The sequence below is a fragment of the Spea bombifrons genome, chromosome 9, assembly GCF_027358695.1.
Source record: "Spea bombifrons isolate aSpeBom1 chromosome 9, aSpeBom1.2.pri, whole genome shotgun sequence".
NCBI lineage: Eukaryota > Metazoa > Chordata > Amphibia > Anura > Pelobatidae > Spea > Spea bombifrons.
The window spans coordinates 18,567,152-18,576,293 of NC_071095.1; positions in this window are offsets into that span (position 1 = coordinate 18,567,152).

Consider the following 9,142-nt stretch of genomic DNA (forward strand, 5'->3'; position numbering starts at 1 on the left):
GTTGAGGTTAAGCGAGTGCCGTGACGCTACCCGCAGGGTCACATAACATGCTGGGTGCTTCACACCACCACCCGCTTCACCTCAAGGAAAACATAGGGTGCCAGATTCCCGATGGGTCCCCCTCTGCTCTTCTTTAGGGGTTTGCTTCCCTTTCTGTGTTTTTTGGGGGGGCAAGAATATGTTGGCCGGGCTCGGATTTTCTAGTTGAGCATTTTATCGTAAGGACAGCGTGATGTGGGATTTGTGGGGATCGTGTGGCCGTTAGATGACGTGTATGTGTTTTATATTTAACGTAACCTGTCTATGGCTCGTCGCTGGCATCAGTTCTACCAGAGGGCACACAGAGCGGAGGAGACGTTTCAGTTTGGCCGTCAGACGGGCTTCTGATGTTAACACGGCTTATAGGCTTTCAGATTTTATGGGTTCATGTCAAATGTTTACACTTCTAGGCTTGAGGGTCACTGTGGGTGATTAAGACCGAGTCATTCTATAGTTTCCCACAAACATTCAAATGGCTCATATGCAGCTGCCTTAAAAACTGTGTTCTTACACCGAGAAAACCATTCCATATTTTTTTGGAAAATGTATTTTGCGACACTAATTAAATAAATAAATAATGGAACGTTCATAATAATAATAATCAGATGGTCGTTCCTTTTTGGTTTAAAAGCAACCTGGCATTACGTGTAGAATTAGTATCGTTATCACGCTGTATACGTGAAGAACAGTTGTGAAGTAAAGGTATCCAATTTACATCATCTAATTCTGTAATAATAGTGATTTTTATATTTTACCCACCGCAGGTAACGGAAATGTTAACCGGAAGTCTTATCGTAGACGGCAGAAAATAGAAAACAATTGGCCCAAATCCTGCAAGCAGAGAGACGTCTTAAAGCCGGTATGCGGAGTGATTCTTACTCTGACGTAGAAGGACGGCGTTGGGCAGGTATGGACGTTTTATACACACAGTTATCATTATTGTTTGCGGTGTTTGCCGTTACTTAACTGCCCAAATAATTCTACATCTAAGCTTTTGCTATATTTTGTGTGTTTTGTATTAGTATGACATCATTTAAATGTTTAAGCTTTCATGATATTTTTTACATCATTCAAATATTTACACGTTCATTTTATTTGTGTGTTTTTGTATCGGGTACTTTTCTATCAGTATGACATCATTCAAATATTTACATGTTCATTTTATTTGTGTGTTTTGTATCGGGTTTGTATTTGTATGACATCATTTAAATATTTCAATTTAGCTGTCTGTTCTCCGTTTGCTTATAAAATCTACTTCAAACTGTTCTTTTTGTCCCGAAATAGTGATGAATAAACGCATGTTTGGGTCAGCTGTGTTTATAATACTGTGTATTATGTATAATATCTTTTTCATAAGTATATTTCTTCCAATCTCAATGTTATAAAACTGCATTTTCAGTGATTATTTTATGTCTATAATCTGGTCTTGATATTTATATTTGTTGATTGAATTTTTATACCTGTTTTTAACCGTGTATAAGGCTTAAAAAAAGTTCCCTGCTTTAAAATGTAACGTTTTCAATCTTTTCTGTGCCTTCCTCTCGCAACCAAATGTCTAAAAGATTGACATTTCTATAGATTGAAACAATCGTTTGCGTCCTAATCTAATCCCGATGTGTTGACTTTTATACCTCGTACGTGTGATAGGAAAAACGCTGCTCCAAATAGTGTCTAAAACTGCTTTCTAATCCATGGTGAAATGTGAAATGATTACGTCTAATAATCCAAGGGGTTAACTGGCGTGTAAAATGTGTGTTTTTACCAATCCAAGCAAATCCAAATGTTACTTTATTTTGAAAACTGTGATTTCAACAACTCCTTCCTAACCCGCGATGCACATTTCTCAAACAGCCGCCAAATTGTATTCTCTGCAAATTGTTTTATTGAAATTTTATGTCTAAAATGACGCGTACAAGAGTTGATGACATAATTTAAAGGGTAGAATTTGTGTTCCAGAGCATCTGAAAAACGTATTCTGTGACTTATTTTCAAAACCGAATCTCTAAAAGATTGACGTTTCCATACGTTCCAACGATTGTTCGCGCCCTAATCTAAATCCGATGCGCTGGCTCGTATACCTCGTACGTGTCATGGGATAAAATGCCGCTCTGTGTCTGTAACTGCTTTCTAAACCAAGGTTTATGAATAAATGTGAAATTCTGGTGTTTTAAAGAGAAATGTGTGCTCTAAAAGTGGTTTTAAACATTGTGGGGGTTTTGGTAACCGCAATGTCTACATTTTCTGCGATTTGGGTTCATGACGAATGCATAAAACGATGAAAGGGTTGGTGTTCTTCTTAATCCTCGTCGGCGTATTTTCAGCGCTCTTTAAAATCATCTTCCTGCTCTATCAAAAACAAACCGGTTTTATATGGAAACGGCCAATAAAATGCTCACTTTTACCACGTCGTAAAAACAACAAACACGGGACTTCCAATGGTGTTTCCAGAATTCTAACCCCAGCGTCAGACATAATCTATTATTAATCCGTTTATCACTCGCGTGACGTAAATTGGGTTTTCTCTTCCGATGAACGAGTTTTAAGGTCTGACTTTGTCATTTGATTTCTGTACATTTAGAATGAATTGCATGTCTTTTACAATGGATTGTAGATTGTAAGCTCTTCGAGCAGGGTCCGTTTTACCTCTTCTTTCAAATCAAATGATGTCCTGTTTACCCGTTGTACAACGCCGCGGAATGTGATGGCGCTATATAAAACAATAATAATGCAGGTTACTTATAGATTGTAAGCTCTTGGAGCAGGGGTCCGTGTTACCTATTCAATCAAATCAAATGATGTCCTGTTTACCGATTGTACAACGCTGCGGAATGTGATGGCGCTATATAAAACACTAATAATGCAGGTTACCTCTAGATTGTAAGCTCTTGGAGCAGGGGTCCATGTTACCTATTCAATTAAATCAAATGATGTCCTGGTTACCCGTTGTACAACGCCGCGGAATGTGATGGCGCTATATAAAACACTAACAGGTTACACCTAGATTGTAAGCTCTTGGAGCAGGGCCCATCTTACCTCTTCTATCAAATCAAATGATGTCCTGTTTACCGGTTGTACAACGCTGCGGAATGTGATGGCGCTATATGAAACAAATAATAACAATGCCGGTGTTTCTAATAAGAGACGTGAGTTGAAATTTGTGCTAAAACTGTGTCTAAAATTGTAAAATTTTAAAGAAATTCCTACTAAAAATGGTCTCTGTTTTAACCAAACGACGATTATGTTCTCTTTCAAAATGTTTACTAAAAAACCAAAAAGAATTACATTTTGAACCATTTGTCACATTGTGTTATCTGTGAAATAGTTTTGAAATCCAGATTACAGGGCAGTAAATTAGCGTGTGATTGGTGGAAGTGGATCCCACGGCTTCCGCTTGGCGGCGGTTTATCGACTCGTCACGGATTGGGAAGTAAAATGCTTTCTGCTTTCTTTGTCGCTGGAGATCGTAGTCATTGGGAAACGTATTGATCGGCGTCTATTAAGTCAACGTTAATCGCCGTTATCGCTGAGAGGCAATGAAACGTCTCTTGCGGCTCAGGGTTCTCTCCCAGGAGCCCCGATGCTGTGTACATCATATATGGTTTTATGTGTACAATTCCAAAAATGACTTCTTTCCGTGCGAGTAAAACATTTTATTGCGTTTCTGTTGAAGGGGTGTAAGGAAGGCACCGGTGCAGAGGCAGGGGTTCAGTTATTATTTATTTATTAACCATTTAATAATGTTTGTGTCTCTACTGCATGAATACAAATGGCTCCAATAACTCTTCTGTGGAAAACATTTGTTATTTCAATCCTTACTTCAGGTTTTTTTTTTCTTTACATTTCTCATTTTGAATTCATTTTAATCTTGCATGTTTTTTTTTAAAGAAATATATTTGTTTTTGGTAATTTGTTGCCAATTTTGAGATTTGTTGAAGTGATGTTGTGGTCTCGGCTGTTAGCCGGGAAGATTGAAGTGAAATGATGGTGGATTTCTTATAATGTTTTTATTGAAGTGAAATATTTCTCGGGTATGTTTGACGTCGACGCTCTTGATAACCCAAGTGTATAAAACATTGTGATTAGATGCCGTCCGTCCTGTTTGTGAAAGAACATCTCGCGGTCCACATGCTGTACGGATAGTTATGCCTTTCTTATGAGTTTGAAATATTTGTCTACACTATGACATCATTTTAATCAACTGAACAGGGTTTTTATTTTCAGTCGCACGGCAAATTGTTGAGGTATTTAAATGTTTTTCCTTCCTTCCCTTATTTAAATGTGGCTCTTAATATATGTTTCTTTGAAAAAGGTGTTTTTAAAGGATTTCTAAAACTGTTACCAACACAAACGTCAGAAACGGTTCGCTCGAGAGTTATTAACCCCTTAAGGACAATAGGGGTTATTACTCGTAGTATATTGCGGGACAATGGCTCTTTTAACATTTTTCAGTGTTGCTGTTTAGCTGTGATTTTCTTCTTTCTCATTTCGTGCTCCCACACATATTATATATTGTTTTTTTCAGGACAAACAGGGCTTTCTTTAGATACCATTATTTTTATCATACCATCTAATTTACTATACAAAAAATGATAAAATATGGTGATTTTTTGTTAAAAAATTACTTTCTCTCACTTTTTAAACAAAAAAACTTTTACTCATCTGCAAAAACTAATGATAAAACCTGCTAAATAGATTCGACTATTTGTCCTGAGTTTAGAAATACCCAATGTTTTTATGTTTTTTTGCTTTTTTCTGCACGTTTTGGGGCAATAAGTACAGGTAGCGTTTTGCTATTTCAAAACAATTTTTCCCCAAAGTTAGTCATTCTGCCCCATGTGCCATTTCGGGTATCTTTGAAGCCGGCCAATGCAATTGACCCCATCAAACCATATATATTTAAAAACTAGACACCCCAAGGTATTTGAAATGCTGGTATTTTAACCCTTTCCATGAACTAATTCTACCACTAGCCTTTGTCAAACTTTATGGTAGTAATTTTTTTTTGTATTTTATTCACACACGTTGTACTTCAGATATAAATTTACCGCTCCTGGTATATGTCCCTGTCAAACACCCCCCCAATATGTGTTCAGTAACATCTCCTGAGCACAGTGATACCCCACATGCAGGGGTTTGTTGGGTTATTTGGGAGGCAAAAGGCCACCTTTGTGAGGTGTGTATTTTTTTACATGTAACTATATATATATATATATATATATATATATATATATATATATTTTTTTTTTTTTTTATTTAATTTTTTTTTTTTACCATACACTGAGGCTGTGTAGCCCCCTCTGAGGCTACACAACCTCAGTGTATAGTTAAAAAACGTCATTGCCTCAATGAAGAGGCAGGCTGGAATGGGGGGTGAGTGATTGACAGACCAGGTCACTGGTCTGTGGTTTAACCCACCGATCGCTGTGATTCACTGTGAATCACGGGGATCGGGAAGTTGTGAAGCCCCCCCCCCCGGAGCATTGCAGGCTTGCCTCAATGAAGAGGCAGCCTGGAATGCCCCTCACCCGATTTGCATCGGGTTGGAGGGGGGGGGGGTTGACAGACCAGTGATTTCAGTCACTGGTCTGTCGTTTAACCCACCGATCGCCGTGATTCACTGTGAATCACGGCGATCGGGAGGTTGTGAAGCCCCCCCCCCCTGAGCATTGCAGGCTTGCCTCAATGAAGAGGCAGCCTGGAATGCCCCTCACCCGATTTGCATCGGGTTCGGGGGGGGGGGGGGTCTTGACAGACCAGTGATTTCAGTCACTGGTCTGTCGTTTAACCCACCGATCGCCGTGATTCACTGTGAATCACGGCAATCGGGGGGGGGTTGTGAAGCCCCCTCTGGGGCATTGCAGGCTTCCCTCAACAAAGAGGGAGTCTGGAATGCCCTTCACCAGATTTGCATCTGGTGGGGGGGGGGCGTGATTGACAGACCAGTGATATGAATCGCTGGTCTGTCGTTTAACCCACCGATCACCGTGATTCACGGTGAATCACAGCGATCGGGAGGTTGTGAAGCCCCCCCTGGGGCATTGCAGGCATGCCTCAATGTAGAAGCAGCCTGGAATGCCTCTTACCCGATTTGAATCGGGCTCGGGGGGCGTGTTTAACAGACCGGTGATTTGCATCGCCGGTCTGTTGTTTCAACCGCCGATCTCCGTGAATTGCGGAGATCGTAAGGTTGCAAAAGTTTTTTTTTTGGTTTGCCTGGATAGCCTCACTTGTGAGGCTTCCAGGAAAACCGCGATGCCGCCGATCGCGGCGAAAACGCCGCGGTAAACGGCAAATAACGTTACCACGTACATGTACGGGCATTGTCGTTATCGCGTTGCACGGCAACCCCGTACATGTACGTGGATTGTCGTTAAGGGGTTAAAGGAGTCCAGGGTTACATGTGATGCGTTTGATTTTACGCGGGTAAAATGACAAGGTTTTTAATCATTTCACACGTTTAACAAAAAAAAGTTAATTCTCAAATGCTCATATTTTTTTTCAAATTTCAAAATGTATCTTTTAGGATTGATTTGGGGGATTTCATGAGTTGGGGGGGGGGGTTCCAACATCCTGATGCTAAAACTGTGTTTAATGAGTGTCGAAAAAAAAAAAGTTGATTTAGAGAGATTCCTACTTATTTTTTGTTTTATAATAAAAAGAATTACAAAAAGGTGTTTCCTCTTTCCTGCTGTCTGATCTTTCTAACGCTGAATTGTGAAATTGTTTAGAAGTTCTTTATGTGGCTAAAATGAAGTTTACATGTTTTTGTTGGCGTCTGTGTACAAAGAGTTGCAGTTTACAGATGGTTTTGAATTCGTATAAAATGTAGTTCATTTTTAGCCCCTATATGACAAGGGGGTGTACTCAGCGCTGTGCCGGCTGCGGATGAAGAGAATACTGCGAATGGTAAGAGCTCAAATAATGAATTATCTTCTTTTGTGTCTTTTCAATTGGTGTATAATTAATGCTATTAAATAAAAAATGTTTGTGCAAAATAGGGTTTTTGTAGCTTTTTGCCCAGTACGTTTATAATTTAGACTTCTCACCGTCTTTACGTTTTACCTAAAATTGTTATTTCATGCTAAATCTTTTTGCCAAATGATCGTTTTTAAAGGCTGGTTTTCCTCTAATCTGTTTTAGCGAATGTATTCTGAAATAGCCTTTTTCAGCTTCATTTTGTTATGATTTTGTTCACGTGCGTAAAGAGGTTACTAAGAAATCGCGTGTCTGAAAATATTCGGCGTCTGTCTAAATGTTTCAGATATTGTGGGTAAATATTGTGTAAAATGGCGTCCGCTCTAGTTTTGGTGTTTTTGGTGCGGTTTCACTCGTAACGGCCTGCGTGGCAAACTGCTGTTACAGAATAATTCACGCTTTCTGTTTGTCTACAATTAAGTGTATTAAAAAAAATTATTGGGGGAAAAATACTTATGACATCATTTTAATCAACTGAACATGGTTTTTATTTTCAGTCGCACGGCATGATGAGGTATTTAAATGTTTTTCCTTTCCTTAATATGTGTTTGTTTAATATGTGTTTGTTTGTTTAATATATGTTTGTTTAATATATGTTTGTTTAATATGTTTGTTTAATATGCGTTTGTTTAATATATGTTTGTTTAATATATTATGTTTGTTTGTTTAATATATGTTTGTTTGTTTGAAAAAGGTGTTTTTAAAGGATTTCTAAAACTGTTGCGAAAAATTCTTCAATTCAAACTTTTCAAATTAGGTTGTTACTAACCCAAAAGTCAGAACCGGTTCGCTCGAGAGTTATTAAAGGATTCCAGGTTTCCATTTTATGCAGTTGCCGGTGGTGATGCATTTGATTTTACGTACGTAAAATAACACGGTTTTTTATTAATTTCACGCGTTTAAAATAAAATGTAAATTGTTAATTCTCAAATACCCAATTTTTTTTATTTTTTTTTTTAAATGTATCTTTTGGGATTGATTTGGGGGATTTCATGAGTTGGGGGGGGGGTTCCAACATCCTGATGCTAAAACTGTGTTTAATGAGTGTCTGAAGCGGTTCTTTATGTGGCTAAAATGAAGTTTACATGTTTTTGTCGGCGCCTGTGTACAAAGAGTTGCAGTTTACAGATGGTTTTGAATTCGTATAAAATGTAGTTCGTTTTTAGCCTCTATATGACAAGGCGGTGTACTCGGCGCTGTGCCGGCTGCGGATGAAGAGAATACTGCGAATGGTAAGAGCTCAAATAATGAATTATCTGCTCTTCTGTCTTTTCAATTTTGGTGTATAATTAATGCTATTAAGTCAACATATGTGTGAAAAATAGGGTTTTTGTAGCTTTTTGCTAATGGTTTATAATTTAGACTTCTCACAGTCTTTACATTTTACCTAAAATTGTTATTTCATGCTAAATCTGTTTGAACTGCTCGTCAAATGATCGTTTTTAAAGGCTGGTTTTCCTTTAATCTGTTTTAGCGAATGTATTCTGAAATAGCCTTTTTCAGCTTCATTTTGTTATGATTTTGTTCACGTGCGTAAAGAGGTTACTAAGAAATCGCGTGTCTGAAAATATTCGGCGTCTGTCTGAATGTTTCAGATATTGTGGGTAAATATTGTGTAAAATGGCGTCCGCTCTAGTTTTGGTGTTTTTGGTGCGGTTTCACTCGTAACGGCCCGCGGGGCAAACTGCTGTTACAGACTAATTCACGCTTTCTGTTTCCAAGCAAATGTCAAAATGTTGTGTTTTTGAATAATTTTGATTGATCACATCTGTCAGAAAACAAGTTGTCTCCACATCGTGGTTCTAAAACATTTGATTTGTGTGATGCTGAAATTATATAAAAATGTCTGAAAAATGAAATACTAACCGAAATGTGTAAAATTTCATTAATGTACGCTTTCCATCCTCAGCCGACCTGTTGAAAAACAGGACTAGCTTTTAACGCTTGCGTCTTTTAGACTTTTATATGAATTCTATATGATGTTGTTTTAAGAGCACGCCGCGTTGCCATGGTTATTTTATGGCGTATTTACAATGGTTTTTATCTGTTTACGCGTTTACACACAGAAGACGTTCTCATGCTTTAGGAAATTACGTTTTTGTTCATCATTTAAGATTTTGGTCCTCAG